The sequence below is a fragment of the Camelus dromedarius genome, chromosome 15 (genome assembly GCF_036321535.1).
Source record: "Camelus dromedarius isolate mCamDro1 chromosome 15, mCamDro1.pat, whole genome shotgun sequence".
Lineage (NCBI taxonomy): Eukaryota > Metazoa > Chordata > Mammalia > Artiodactyla > Camelidae > Camelus > Camelus dromedarius.
Window position 1 is genome coordinate 51,631,425 of NC_087450.1, and position 14,979 is coordinate 51,646,403.

The 14,979-nt window shown below is 36.5% G+C and overlaps 1 long non-coding RNA gene across 1 annotated transcript in view; it reads right to left on the minus strand.

Annotated features, from left to right (window-relative positions):
• The window catches only part of LOC116157415 (uncharacterized), a 297,701-nt gene that overhangs the window by 40,532 nt on the left and 242,190 nt on the right, over positions 1 to 14,979 (minus strand). Inside the window, exon 4 of the long non-coding RNA XR_004141445.2 lies at positions 37 to 885. This is a non-coding gene — a long non-coding RNA (uncharacterized LOC116157415). The remainder of the gene's footprint in view (positions 1 to 36; positions 886 to 14,979) is intronic.

Consider the following 14,979-nt stretch of genomic DNA (forward strand, 5'->3'; position numbering starts at 1 on the left):
CCTCATTATTGGCCAGAGTATTTGAAAGAGCATTACCTTTATGGACTTCAGATCTGCCACCTCCTGGAGTCAGCGGGGCCACTGGTCTCTCTTCTGGATTCCAAAGACTAGGAAGCAGGCAGGTCGTTTTAGCCCGTTCCTCTCTGAAAAGGGCTTGAGGTCCATTTCGGGTAAAAATCTGTGTAGTCTCTTGTCCCGGGACATCAAAGTGGCTTTATCTCTCTTGGCAGGTTAGGCTACGAGGAATACTGAACATTTTTCTGTCACACCCATTGCCAAGGGTGCAATTTGGGAAAACAAGTGGGGATTTACAGATAGTAACTTTCCTCTTCTTCTATTGATAGTCTGAGATAATTCATGGCTAGCTTTGGACAAATGCAAAAATGTGCATTTAGTTTGAATTTGGATTCATTCCTCATGAATATTAGTCATCTCAGCCTAAAATGCAAGCGCTTCTCTGTTTCAACAGATGGGAGGATGGACTGTGAAATCATACTACAGCACAGGGGGAAAACAAAAAGGTTGAAATCAAATTTAAAGCTAAGTCTTGGCACCGTGGGACGAAGTGTGCATCGCCCTGTATTTCCTTACAAAACAAGGAATGTGCTTTTAGGTGTGGTTTACATTCTTGCAAAAATGATGGGATGGGAATATTTATAAACCAAGTTTGCTTGATGATTTAATTCACTGTAGGAATATTTTTTTGCAGATAACTCTTCATGCAGAATTTCCTCTTACTGAATGCCTCAATCAGAGACTGGCTCAGGATATGTCATGTTCTGTTGTCAGTGATGAAAAGATGATTCCGGGGCCTGGCTGCCTTCTGTGTCCTCTTCAGCCTCTTGATATTCTGCTGCTCCCTGAATATTCCCCTGCTCCTCGTTCCTACAGCATGGCAGAAGAGAGACCAATGTTGGACCAGTTGGCAACTTGGGAGAGGAGGAGAAAGAAGTGGGAGAGAAACAGGAGGAAAAGGAGAAGAAAGAAAAAGAAAAGGAAGAAAAGAATTGGAGCAGGAGAATTTCAAATTAATACTTTTTTCCATTACATCACACCAATTAATGGAGCTCAATAGAAAAATGGACTTGTTAATTCTTCTGATTTGTTGAGCACCAACTGTATACCAGACACTGTAATTGGGACTGGGGAAAAAATTAAACTTTTATGATAATGAGGCCAGAATCCATCTAACATTGAATAGATATAAATAGAGAACTCTAGTTTCCATAATTTTTTCCCAAAAATTTCCAATACTTTGATGTGTCAACATGCGAAAAGCACAATAATTTTTGTGGTATAAGAATAAATGAAAGGCTATACAAGATCTTGAAGTTCCTTTTACATCAAAGAAAGAATGGCATTCACCATATTTAAGTTTAAGGTATTTTTTACTAACATTGGAATTCACTAAACACAAGTAAATCCTATGTTCTATACATAATAAATCTTCTAGCATGTTATTGATCACCTAAGGATTCTCACTGACTTCTCAGTCACCAACACAATTTCTCAGAAGTAGTTCTGGTTAACTAGAGTCATACAGAAAAACTTTCTAGAATAATAAAAATACAAAACTTCAGCTTTGTAAGAGAGTCTAGAACCATTCTTTTTTCCTGAACAGATCTCCATTTATAGATAAGAAAAGAAAGAACTAACTGAATTAACTGAAGAACCATTTCACTGCCAATTTTTTGAAAGTAAAGCAGACACAGTTAAACTTTGCTGAGTATCTTTATGTACCCGATTTGGTTGCAGATACCTTCACCCATATAATCTCTTTTAATTCTTCCTTGGATACCATGAGCAAGCCTTAATGTTTCATATTTAACATATGAGGAAAGAGAAGCCCACAGAAGATGAATACCTTATCCCGAGTCACAGAGTTAATCTAACTTTAAGGCAAAAGTTTCACGAAGTGTTATTGTACTCAGTAAAGACAGAAGAATTTATACTACCCCAATTCTCACAGTTTCTTATACATTTAATAAAATACCTTGTATAAAACCATTTTGCCATTTGCCTTTTTTTGCTATAGAATTCAAGAGGACTTTCCCATTTATGTGACGCTTTAAGTGAGAGATTAAAATATAAAATTGTTTTTACTTCTTAGGTTTCCAGAATCTATATCGAGTGATTTGCTAGACTAATTATATTTTCTAATTCTTCTTAAAAGAAGGCTTTTTAAAATTGCTAAATAAATTTTGGGTAGCAACTGCAAAAAAAAAAAATTGTCAGAGAAAACAGGAGCAAAAACAGGGTCACTTTTATAGCCTATTAAAAGGAAAACCCAAAGTTTTTATAGCCCAGCTTAGCTCTAACTGGATGAGTAATTAGGGCTGATAACATGGTCTTACTGTGTAGATGCCTGTGTTGAGTAAAGTAATGGTACCCAGATGACCTGCCCCCCACTGCAAAGAAACTGTCTCAAAATTACTGAAGGTGGATTTTTATATTTTATTTATTTATTTACTTATTTATTTATGTACAGTCAGTTACAATGTGTCAATTTCTGGCATACAGCTTATGGCTAAATACATGTTGCTGCTCCCCAACCTTAGAGGATTTTAATTCAGCAAGTTTGGAGTGGCTCAGAAATCTTGATTTTGTTTAAACCCCGCTCCAATGATTTGGTTGTTCAGTCATGTAGAACCATCAATCATGTTAACAATGTTTTACTTGTACCAGATATTGCCCAACTCCGAGCTTTATCTCATTAGTGTGGAAGCTTGGGCAAACCAAGAAAAATTTCTCAGCCTCATATTCCATACTATAGAGTGAGGGATATCAAACCTCAGTGGTGCCTTGTCCACCACATGGGGCCACAACTCACTTAAGATCATGAGTGCCAAAGGTGTTAAACTCTAAAGCTGTTTACAGTGTCCTTAACTTTAGTTGATGCCCGAGCAATTTGGTAGGTAAGAGACAAGTTTTGAGTGTCTGTTCCACACCAGGCACTGTCCTTGGTACTTTATCTTCTCAACCATCAATTTTTACGATTGCCAGGACCAGTCAAGTACAGAACTTTCTCCATGTTGCATCTGCCAGCCTTCCAGATGCTTCATTACAACCCATTAGCTCTATTTTACCTTTCTTTGACTGCTGACTTTTGGATTCAGTTCTTAAGCTCTGTTTCCCTCCTAGGATACGGTACGTGACTTGGTTATGCCCACATTGCCCTCCCTTCACTTTGCATCCTGCAAAAAAGGATCAGTCCCTCTCTCTTTCAAGGGACTCCTGGAGTTTCATTCCAGACATAGGTCCTGGGATTCTGGTTTCTTGGAATGGACCGTCAGACAACAAACATTTTGCAAGTTAAATGTCGTGATCTGTTTTTTTATAGATAAGAAAAATGAGCCTCTGTGATAAGTAACACACTCCAGCTCCACCACTAGGAAGGAGCAGAACTGGGATTTGCAGCCAGGGACCGTGCAGCTCTGAGTCCTGAAACTGTTCTACCAAATCATTCTATCTCCCGAGATTTCCAGGAAAATGGAAGCTTAGGAGGGCAAAGTGCAAGACAGAAACTTTCATCTTTTTGACTTTGCCAGACATTTTGCTCTACTTCGGAAGTAGACTGCTTATACTATGCTTCTGAGAACCTGTCCCCATTTTGAGGAGTGCTTTGATCACTCAGATCAATGCCCCCACTCTCCTAGTCTATGTGGTCTCTGTTTCTGAAGGGAAAGCCCTTCTTTTTTCCTGGTCACTATCTATATCACAGACCACAGAGCTTAGGATGACTTTTCTGTGCTTATACATAGTGTTCTGCCTCACTCTTTCCCCAAGTCAACTTCAGGCTGCTCTACTAAAAGAAGAGCAGGCTCTAAGCCCAGAAATCTGAAGAAATACCATAAGGGTAACAGGGATCAATATATTTCCCTTTACATTGGTTTTTACATTGACTGTGTGATTATTTCATTATATCTGTCACTCACATGTGCCTATAAGTTTATTGAATAAACCTAGGACAGTGCCTGGGATAAAATTCTTGTTCAATGAATAAGTGAATGAATAAATGAATGAATGGATAGATTAATTCTTTAAAGTTTCTATACCAAAAATAAAATTATAAGGGGAGTTGAATTTGGAGAGCACATTGGAAAACTATTTGTCGTATGGTGTTTGCTTGAGTAGAAAAATCCCATAATTTCCAAGTTCAGTCCATCAGTCACCCAACCAAACAAAACATTTTTGAGTACCCAGTGTGTACTAGGTTCTTTATTCCATGTTAAAAGGATGTAGAGTTGAACAAATAAGATACTTACAGGGCACGTACATCATTGGTTATGAGATTGGATTACACCTAAAAGCCACCAACCTCAGAAGCAGCGCACTAGGTCTTAGAGGACAGGTAGGGGGTTAAAAAAAAAAAAGGGCTTTCAATTAGGAGGTTAGTGGGAGTAAAGATCACTGTTAAGGTGGTCAAGGAAGGCTTTGCTCTTAGAAAGAGTGAGCAGAGACTTGGTGACATGAATATGCTTGGCACGTACCAAAATAGGTGGACCTGTCTTGCCTACATATTGAGCTCTGATGGAAAAAATAAAATAAAATAAAACTATGAGATACTATTTGGGATATGACTGAGGCTGGATTGTAAAAGGTGGGTTTTTTCCTGTTTGTTTTCTGTTTTCTATTTTGTTTATTTGTTTGTTTGTTTTGTTTTATTTTTTAATGCAGGGTTAATGTCCTGAGTTTTGGAGCTCAAACTCAATGATTCTCTCTCCTAAAAAGGAGATGGCCTCATTGGCTCATTGTAGTGGGCACAGAACTGATTTAGCCATATGTAATTTTCCCTGTGTTTAAAGGTCTCTGTGTTTCTTTTGACTCCTTAAATTTTCAAAGGAAGGGGAAAAAGCATATTTAGTTGCTTAATATTTCTGTATATCTTAAAGGACCCTTCGTATTTATCATCAGAGACACACCAAAGCACATTACAAGTAATGTAAGCCAGCTGGCGTTTTGCAGGCCAAAGTCAGTTGATGGTTTAATAGTAAAAACCATCTTTTTGTTAACATTTTTCTGGAGCACATCACCAAAGAATGCATGGCCCCTTTTTACATTTTTCAGAAAAGAACTGTCTTATTAGCTCTTTTCTTAGGTTTCTGAATATTTCTAGGAGAAGACTTGGTCTGGTTTCTTTTGAGAACTCTTTCAGAGCTGTCTGAACCACCTTTCAAACATCAATGAAATTCTTTTTAATGTGAATTTGTGTATTCTCCAAATTTACCCACTTAGATCATGTCTAATAAACATATAAGGTTAGCAAAACCTTCTTGTCTAGGACATAAACTAATCTGTGTCCTCTGTGCTGGTTCAAGAACTGGTGATTGAAAAAGTAACTCAGAATCTAACTATTAGAGATTTGTCATTCACTGTTCTCTTCCATCTCCAAACCCTGATTTAGTCACAATTCATGGGTCTCCACACAGAATTGGAGAATGGCCACTGAAGTTCAAAAAAGAGGCCAAAAGGGTAAATGCTCTGTGCATCCAGGTATTTACCATTTTCCTGAATATTCCATGCTCCTTCCTAATCCTTATCTTTATACATAATGTACTAAACAGAATTTGGAGTCCATCCCAAAGACTACTTCCTCCAGGGACCCCATTCTTTGCCACTTCACCTTTTCCCTCCACCCTACTTCTGGCTCATTTATAGGGAATTTCACATAGTTTTATTACATCATATAATCCAACTGTGAACTGCTGAAGGGCAAGGACGGTGCCTAATTGCTCCACAATCCAGCTTTGGATGCATCATTGTAATTGGAACATAGTTTTGAAATGTCATGATGTCTATGTCGGGTACATTGTGGGAAGTTATTACATGCTTGCATGAGGAAAGATATTAAAGAAATAGCTCCAGGTGGAGTTTTTGTTAGATACAGAGATCTATCTTTGGAGAAAGATACTACACAAAAGAAAAAAAAAAAGTTACTATCATGGATAGGGCAGTTGAGTTTAGTGCGTGTAAAATTTTCCCACCAAAGTTCTTCTGGAGGTAATCCTTTGATTGAAAACTTTGGTGGGAAAATTTTACATGCACTAAATTCAATTATCTAATTTCATCTTCTCAACAATTCTAAGGAAGTGGTTACTATTCACACACTACAGATCTGTAAACTGAAACGCCAAGTAGTTAAAATGCTGACTTAGGACTCGATCAGAACTCACGAATTTAAATGCTATAATTTTCTTTTCCTTACAGGGGTAAACTGAAGAGGAAGAGGGTAAATTATATCATAGACAGCATGAAAAACAAAACTCCAAACCATTACCTGCCCTGTTATCTTGTCCCTGATGCAAGAGAAAGGCTCTGGCCATAGAGGGGCGGAATATGACCCTGTCTTAACCTCTGAGGATTTAGTTCCCATAGCTTTTCCTCTGAGTTGAAGCTCCTCAAACTCAAAGTCATAAACTCCCAGGGGTCTCAGGATTCCTCCTGTTACTAGTCACCAGGCCTGGCTTTGAGTAGAGAAGATGGTGTACAAAACCCTACTCGCAAAGGAAAAAAAAGATGAGTCACTGTAATGTGATGATTTCCATTGGTGCAGCTGGGGAAAGACATGGCTTCTGCCAACATCCACTGAAGTCTCTTTGTGCCAACCCCTCAGAATAGAAACCCCTGAGAAAAACCAGGGGGCATCTCTCAGAAACACAAGAAGTCTGCCTGGGGTTTAGTTACATGTAAAGATTATACACTGAGCATCTAGGCTTCTGTTGGTTTTGCCCCTGTGCTGAATTTTCACCACATCGTCCCTCTTTCTACCTCCTGAGTCACTCAGAAGCCAGCAATGCTCTTCAAGAGTTGTCTCTTAGGAGCTCCTTCTATTCTAGAGAAATAAAGTGCCACAAGTACAAAATTCATATTTTGGCAAGGAGCTTCATTTACCAGCCTTTATCTTCCCACAGATTTCATTTTATTTAAATAGTACCTTCCTGGTGAATTGGGACCATGTAGACCCACCAAAGGCAAAACCCCAGGCAGAAAGGAGGACTTTGCGAGCTTGTTTGCTATTCCAAGTGACATTTCCTTAGATGTTTGCTGCCCTGCTGTGCAAACATAGTTACGCATGAAATAAAGTAAAAACAAAAAAAATTAAACAGCAGTTAGTGGTTGGATGTTATTTCCAGTTTGGAACCACTGACGAGGCTGCTATAGAAAACTCTTCCCTCTGTTATTACAAAATAACAGTCTGTGGATGGTGAAAAGAAAACACAACTGAATTTTCTTTTAACTTCAAATACAGAAGCTAGTGCATCTATCATTACCACCACATTACAATACATTATGGGAGAAGGTCATCGTAACTTTAGAGGGGTTATTTCCATCCACGTCTCTCATCCTCTCAAAATTGTTATACAGGGACCAGGACGATGCCAAATGCTCTGCTAAAGAAAACACACCAAGTTGAAGTGAGTGAGTTAGAGAGAATGAAACAGAACCAAAAGGTCAATGCATTGGGACCCAACATCAAAGCGGCAGGCTTGATCACAATGCGCCCAGATACAGCAGCATCAAGAACAGCCCCATTATCCTCGTTCACTTTTGCCTTTATGTCAACTTCTCCTTTTCCATAAAGACTATTCTGTATCCAAAGCCCACAAATGTGGTCCTTGTCAATATCCATGGAGTCAATCTAGGAACAAAAAGAATTCTCCCACCTCTTTCCTTCATAGAATTTTGTCATTACTTTCCTGACACTAATAATGATGATGATGATAAAAACAACAGCAGCTATAAAATAGCTAATAAATACATGTTGAAGATTTACTACATGCCACATGATATTCTTATTTAAATCTCAAAAAAATCCTCTGAGGTGGTGATTAAAGACTTGCTTTGTATATTAGTTATGTGTCCAACTCAGGTGTCTTCGTATGGGACCTTCTGAGCTTATTCAATCACCATACTCCTCAGCCTCAGTCCCTAGTTAGTCCCAACTTGATACATGTGGTACAACTGTCCATAGGAGAGCCAGATATTCCGGAATACTTGGAGATATGGTGACCATGTCTACTCCAAGTAACTAATAAAGATTATACCAGAACAATAAGTATACCTAAGCAAAAGAAATGCCAGTACATCAAAATGCTGCTCAAGTTTACCTTCTGACTTGGCTGATCATCTTCAATGGAAATGGAAGTAAACTAACATTTTCAAATGAGTGTATCATCATAGTTTGTACTTCATTTACAATGTGGCTCTTAGTTAAAGGATACGTGAATAATTATTGCACTGAGTGAGGGATATGCTTTAAAGAGCTCTGTAGTGTAACATTTATCTCCATTAAATATTTCTTAACAGTTGCAAGACATGACCTTGAATCAACCACCCAAAGCTGGCATTGCTCTTAAATGGGGCTACTCCACATCATGGCTCTCAGCAGTTCACAGCCATTAAGCTTGACATCATCATTTAGAAAATTTCTTAGATTTTTTTGGTTTTTAGATAGAAAACTAAAAATAACTCTTTTTCTTTTCTCCTCTCTAAAATGAACTGAAAACAATAAACTAAGGAGAACATGAAATAGAAAAGGAGTATGCTATCTTTGATGAGTCTATGGGACACTTACAATTTCAAACTCTAATATAAAAAGAAGGGCTCTTGAGAGAAATGAAATGAGAGTGACGGTGAGAGACGACACCAAGAAAAGGCACCTGTCTTTAAAGATCTTAGGCCAGAACCAGATGAGTATGGTACCTCTTTGTTTTGGGTGACACAAGAAGTATGTGTAGAATCACAGTATGAGACTCTCTGAACACAGTTTGCCTCTATGGAATGGTAGGCAAACCAGGGTTGAAGAGCAAATGATCACTACCTTTGAAGAAACGGATGATGGCAGAGAAAGAATGAGAGTCAAAGAGCCCTTAAACTTAAAATAAGATTACATCACCCCCCTTTCTCTTTCTCATACACACACAAAAACTCACTCATTCATATTTTCACACACCTTCATCACATAGCATCATGTGTTTTTATGGTGAGCAAAAGAGATTTTCTGTTCTCCTGGCTCTTATTTTTACCTACAGGGCAAAGTGTTGATGAGCAAGTTTTTGTAGACAGACTCTCAAATTCCCTATTTTTTGGCTACTTAACTTGCTTCCAACCATAGCGTCCTCCCATTGGTCCCATGTCCACGAAATCCATTCAAAAATGTCTTGTTCAGGAAAGAAATCCTTTCACTCAAATACAACAAAAACAATAAGACTATTACTACTACTACTCATGGTATTAGTAGCAAGAAACAGAAAATGGTAAGAAAAAATTTTAAATCTATGAAACTTTTTTTGTTAAAAAAATGAGAAATTGAACAATACAAAGAAGGCAGATGAAGAACCACACAAGAAAAATTATAGTGTAAAGCAGCAGAAGGTTTTACCAAACACTGTCCACAACATTAGAGAATGTGAAGGCAATGTGACCTTTAATGAGGGAAACCCAATACGGGGCAAGAGAGAATCAATGAATAAATGCTTAGAATACCAACATGGCAAAACTCAGGAGAGAAGTGTAAGGGTGAATAGAAACCATCAGAGGGAAACAGGAAAAGACAAATACTGAAAAATTAGGAATAAGAAAAGTAGGCTTGACAACCCCGAACAAAAGGACACATTTGTAAAGAGCTTAAAGGATTAATGGGAAGATGATGGAAGCGGAATACATATGAAAGTGTACCAATATATGTATAATTGGTGTCCCTGAAGAACCGTACAGAACAAACGCAACAGGAATAAAATATTCAAATATAAACTTTAGGAAAGCTTTTCTGAAATTTAGAAATATTTTAATCTTCATATTTGATAGGCATTTCATGTTTCAGGAGAAAAATAATACAGATCAATCAAAATAAATATATATATGCTTATATGTTAAAAGACTTAGAGTATATAAAAATAATTCTGGAGATATGCTTGATGAAATAATCAATCTATAAATTGACAAAAATGAATATTTGGCATTCATTTGGCCATCCAGATTCTGAATACCTTACTATATCTAGGCAACTCTTCCCTGAATTATCAGTCTTTGTAAAGTGCAGTGACCAACCCTAATTTGAATAATGAAAATGGTAGGTATTCCCTTTCCCAGCCTTCTTGGTATTTGGGGCACAGGACTGGGGTTCACTAATCAGTCACAGTCATGTCATATTATGATAGAAGAGCTAGTAACGTCTGTAGGGAGAGGTGTTTATCCTTGGCATTGACAGCAAATGGTGGCTGGAAGGTCAAGTTTCTGGCACTGATGCTTGAATAAAGTCTAGAGGTAGCAGTGGTAAAAAGTGTAGTGTCTAGTACTTGGTGGCAGCAAGATACTGTGGTTTTAGCTACTATAAAGATAAACAACTAGACCGTTTGAACAGAATAGAGTCCAGAAATAGAATCACACATGTGTGAACAACTTATTTTTCACAAAAGTGGAAAAGCAATTCAGTTTAAAAATGGTAGTCTCTTTTTTTAACAAATGGTGCTGGATTAATTGGCTATCTGTATACACAAAGCAAAGCAAATGAACTTCATTCAATTCATATTTTCCACCACATACAACAATTAACTTAAAATGGACTTTAAATCTATATGTAAAACCTAAAACTATAAAACTTCTGGTAGAAAACAGAAAAGAAAATCTTTATAACCTTGGATTTTACAGAGAGTTCCTAGATACAGCTGCAAAAGCATGGTCTATAAATGTAAAAATATGATAAACGTCACCAAAATTTTAAATGTCTACTCTCTGAAAGACGAAGAATGAAATGATATACTGCAGACTGGGAGAAACTATTTGCCTGTTGTATGTCCAATCAAAATTTATACCCAGAATATATGTTTAAAAGTTCTCAATACTAATAGTAAGAAAATAATAACTCATTTTTTGGAAAATAAGCAGAAGATTTGAACAGATAAGATATATGAATACCAAATATGAAAATGAAAGGATTATTAACATCCTTAATCATTAGGTAAATGCTCACTGAAACCACAATGATATACCTTTACATGCCTATTACAATGGTCTCCATGTAAAGGACATAAAAATACACATTTTTAAACTAAATCATTTACAAAGATATTGATATAACCTCAGGGTAGGGAATGTATTTTTAGCCAAACAGGAAACCAGAAACCATAAATGAAATCATGGTAGATTTTTTACATTCCATGAAATTTCTTTAAACAATGACACATTTTATTTGCTTCATATCTTTACCGTGATTCTTATATATATTTTACAAGGCATTGCTAATTACTTTTCTTTCATTCTTGCTGAGAAAAAAATATATGACTGTTTTTGCCATGTAACTAGAATCTTCTTGCTTATTTCATATATCAATTTAAAAGAATCTATTCTTTTTTTCTTGAAAAAAATTTTTTGCAGCCTACCAGCTTCGTATAGTAGGCCAGCTGTCATCATGGGATTGATTTTCATTGTACTTCTCAGCTAATTCCTATGTATCTTGTATCTCATGTTTCCTATTTCTCACTCAATTTTTTTAAACTTTACTATTTGAATATATCATCTAGAAACTTCCTGAGACTAGTGCATGGGAAATTCTATAGATGTTTTTATTTTTTTCTCATATATTCTCATCACTTAGCTGTGCATAAAATTCTAGATTCAAACTAATTTATTCTTAGAGGTTGGAAGGAAAACAATTTCATTATCTTCAAGCATCCATTATTGATGATGAAAATTCTGATGCCAGTTTGATTTCCATCCTCTGATGTTATGAAATTTTGCCTTTTAAGGATTTTCTCTTGATTTTTTTTGTGTTCTGAAATCCTGGAGAAAGAATGAAATAATTTAAGTGTATGTGTGCGCGCGTGTGTGTGTGTTCATGTGTGTGTTTGTGTTACCTTGAGATCACTCGAATATTCCTTTTGAATTAAAAAAAATCATTTTTTCTAAACCTATGGTAAATTGTTTTCTATCCTTTATTTATTTAAGTTCTTCTCCTTTTTCGCTCTTTCTAAAATTTTATTAAATGGCAATTCTTCTGGTACTTTCTGTAGCTTACTATTCTGTCATATTTACCTTTTTTATTCCTTTCTGGGAAATGTTACCAAATTTTACTCCTAGCCCTTCTGTTGAACTTCAAATTTTGGCAAACAATTTTTTATTTCCAATAGGCCTGTCACATGTTTTTTTTTTTTCAACTTTTCTTTTTGTTATCATAGTCTATTCTTCTTTTATAGAGGCAACAATATCTTTCCATATCGTACTAATACATGTGAATTTTTAGTTCACTTATATTGCATGAAATATCTCTTTGTTTATGTTTAGTTGTTCTGGACTTTAAAAATTTCATTAGTGCTATTTATTATTCTTACACTTCTGGTAAAATCTTTTTTATGCATTCTATTTAGGCATGAAGGAGACTGTGGATTTTTTTTTAGGTAGTTGGAATAATGTTCTTATAGACCTTCTTTTTGATGATCTTGTTGGATATCTATGTCTGGTGTAGAAACTGTCAACTAGAGGGTTTTACTCTCAAGTCTTCTGGCAAAGTTGAGATGGCCATTAGACTAGAAGTGATACAACCTTTAGAAGCCTTAATCTTTCTCAAGAGGTAAACTGAATACTGTCAAAGGGGAACACTCTTTGTTTTTCCCTCTTTTGTTTGCCAGGCAACCTTTGTGTGCAGGTGGTCGTGGTGAAGATGAGGAGATCCAACAGGGCCGGTGATCTCTAGACTACCTTTATTAGTTCCTCTGTTTGGGCTCCTATTTTGTACATGCTAATTCTAAGTGGACCCTCTCCTACATTATTCCACAAAGATTGGATTTACCTCTTTCTGTGAGCTTACAAGCTAATGTGGAGAGGCAAAAAATACATAAGGTCAATAAGCACTGTAAGTTCAAACAGTGATTACTACTACGAGAGAAATAAAGTAGGGTGATAATTATGAGGTGAGATAGTGAGAATTAGTGTATTTTTTTGCCTTCAAAAATAAAGATTCATTTTCAGAGTAAATATTTGGAAAGGAAGAGCATGGACAGTCTGCATTCTTTGCTTTTGTGAATGTTTCATATGTTTCCTACATTAGTGAGGATAGAAACCAAATGCAAGCAAGCTTCATTCTTTGAAATTCACTGATCTGAACAGTTGTTTTTGAGATAGGACTTGCAATAAAGTATATATTTGTCTAGAAATATATTTTATAGCAAATTAAAGTGATTTTATAGTCACTATAAATGGTAGATGGGGAGGAATGAACATAAACTTAATACAAAACCTTATTTTAAGTTCAGTTAGTACAAATCATTGATGTTATTCTATAAAATAGGACATACGTTTATGTATATATATTTATCTCCAAAATCAGTTTCTGGCACAATGAGCTTTTTAAGATAATACAACTAAAACTGCATTACTTTAAAAATATACTATAAAGCAGACTTCTTACCAAATTAGATTGACCTTTTCCTTTGTTAGTCCAAATCAGAGGGGTTTGACTAAATGCCTGGAAATATATAGAAAGAACCAGATGTCTAGATGTCACAAAACTAGCAAATCCCTAAATTTTATATAATTTCTGGCTCCATTGTGAAGCCTCGAGGGGAGCAGAAATCTTACTTTAAGTATGTGAAGAAAGGGCCCACTGAGAAGGGAGGGTTGTTTAGAAAAGGCAGGTGGAAAGATGACAGAGGGGTGGGAAAAGGCAAGGTTTCATATTAGAATATCAGTCTGCATGGAATCAACATATTACTCGGGTTATGATTATAAAGTATGTGCACTCCCCATTTCTTTCCTTTCGTATTATCTACTGCCACCTGACTCTTCTTTTCAGCTCTCACTGAGGCCTCCAGTGATGAATAAATGAATTCATGTTCCATGGAACATGATTTTCACAGGATATGCTAAGGTACTACAGGATACGAGGAGCTCTATGACCAACGAAGTTTGGGAAACTTTGCTAAATTGATACTTTTTGTTTATTGCAAAATTTCTCAGAATCTTTGGGATGCTAACATGAATTGTGAATATCTAAGGCAAGCACAGCATATGCACTGTTTCTCAAATGTATTTGGTCCTGGATATTTCGGCAGAACAGCTTTTTGTGACTAGTATTCCAATGATGATACTTTACGCTCTGTGTATTAAGCATTCAGCTATCAAAGAAGCTAAAGATGAGATTAAAACAGAAAATGAGCCCACAAGGTAGGCAAAATCGTGCTCCATTTCATGGGTTACTGCAACATTTCAATTAGCCCAGTGCTTCTCAAACTATCTGTGACAGAGGACCAGTGTTGCTTATTTTGGTTAAGTTAACTAATTCACCTTGATTCAAACTTTTATAAAAGGCAACAAAAATGTATTATTCAGAAACATGAGAAAACAGACTTAAAATATGACACTTTTTTTTTTCTTATTAGATTCAACAGATATAAAATGACTCTGTTAAATTGCTGGTGAAGTTTCAAAACTTAGACTCTCAATTTCTAGACTTCTGTCACTGCAAACCAGTAACACAGCACTTTCTTACTGGCACCAGTTCACACTTTGCGTAGCCCTGAGGTAGCCTATGTGCGTGTAAGCAGCACCTACGTAAGCTGCTGTTCTAAGTGTAGATGAGATGGATTCTCTCAAGTCCCCTCTTCAGCGATAAGTATATGTGAATTGCAGCAATGATTTTGTAACATGATATGTTTTTATCTGAAATTGGAACCAATAATGACCTCATGAGGTTGTCACAAAATAAAGTTTTTTTCTTCCCACCTTCCTTGTTCCACACACGCACAGAGCACCACAAAGATATGTAAAAACTTCAGAGTCTGATGCAGGCTTTTTTCTCCTATCTGTTGCCCCAGTGACAAGATTCCCTTCTCCGGTCAATGCCGTAGGTTATCCTGTCACCACTGATTTCCAGGTCTCCAAATATCCGAGTGGGAATCAGTACTGGTGACATGATTTGGCCACCCTGAAAATAACTCTGTGCTAAATGTGAGCAGCTGGAGTTCAAAATTGCCATCAGATTTA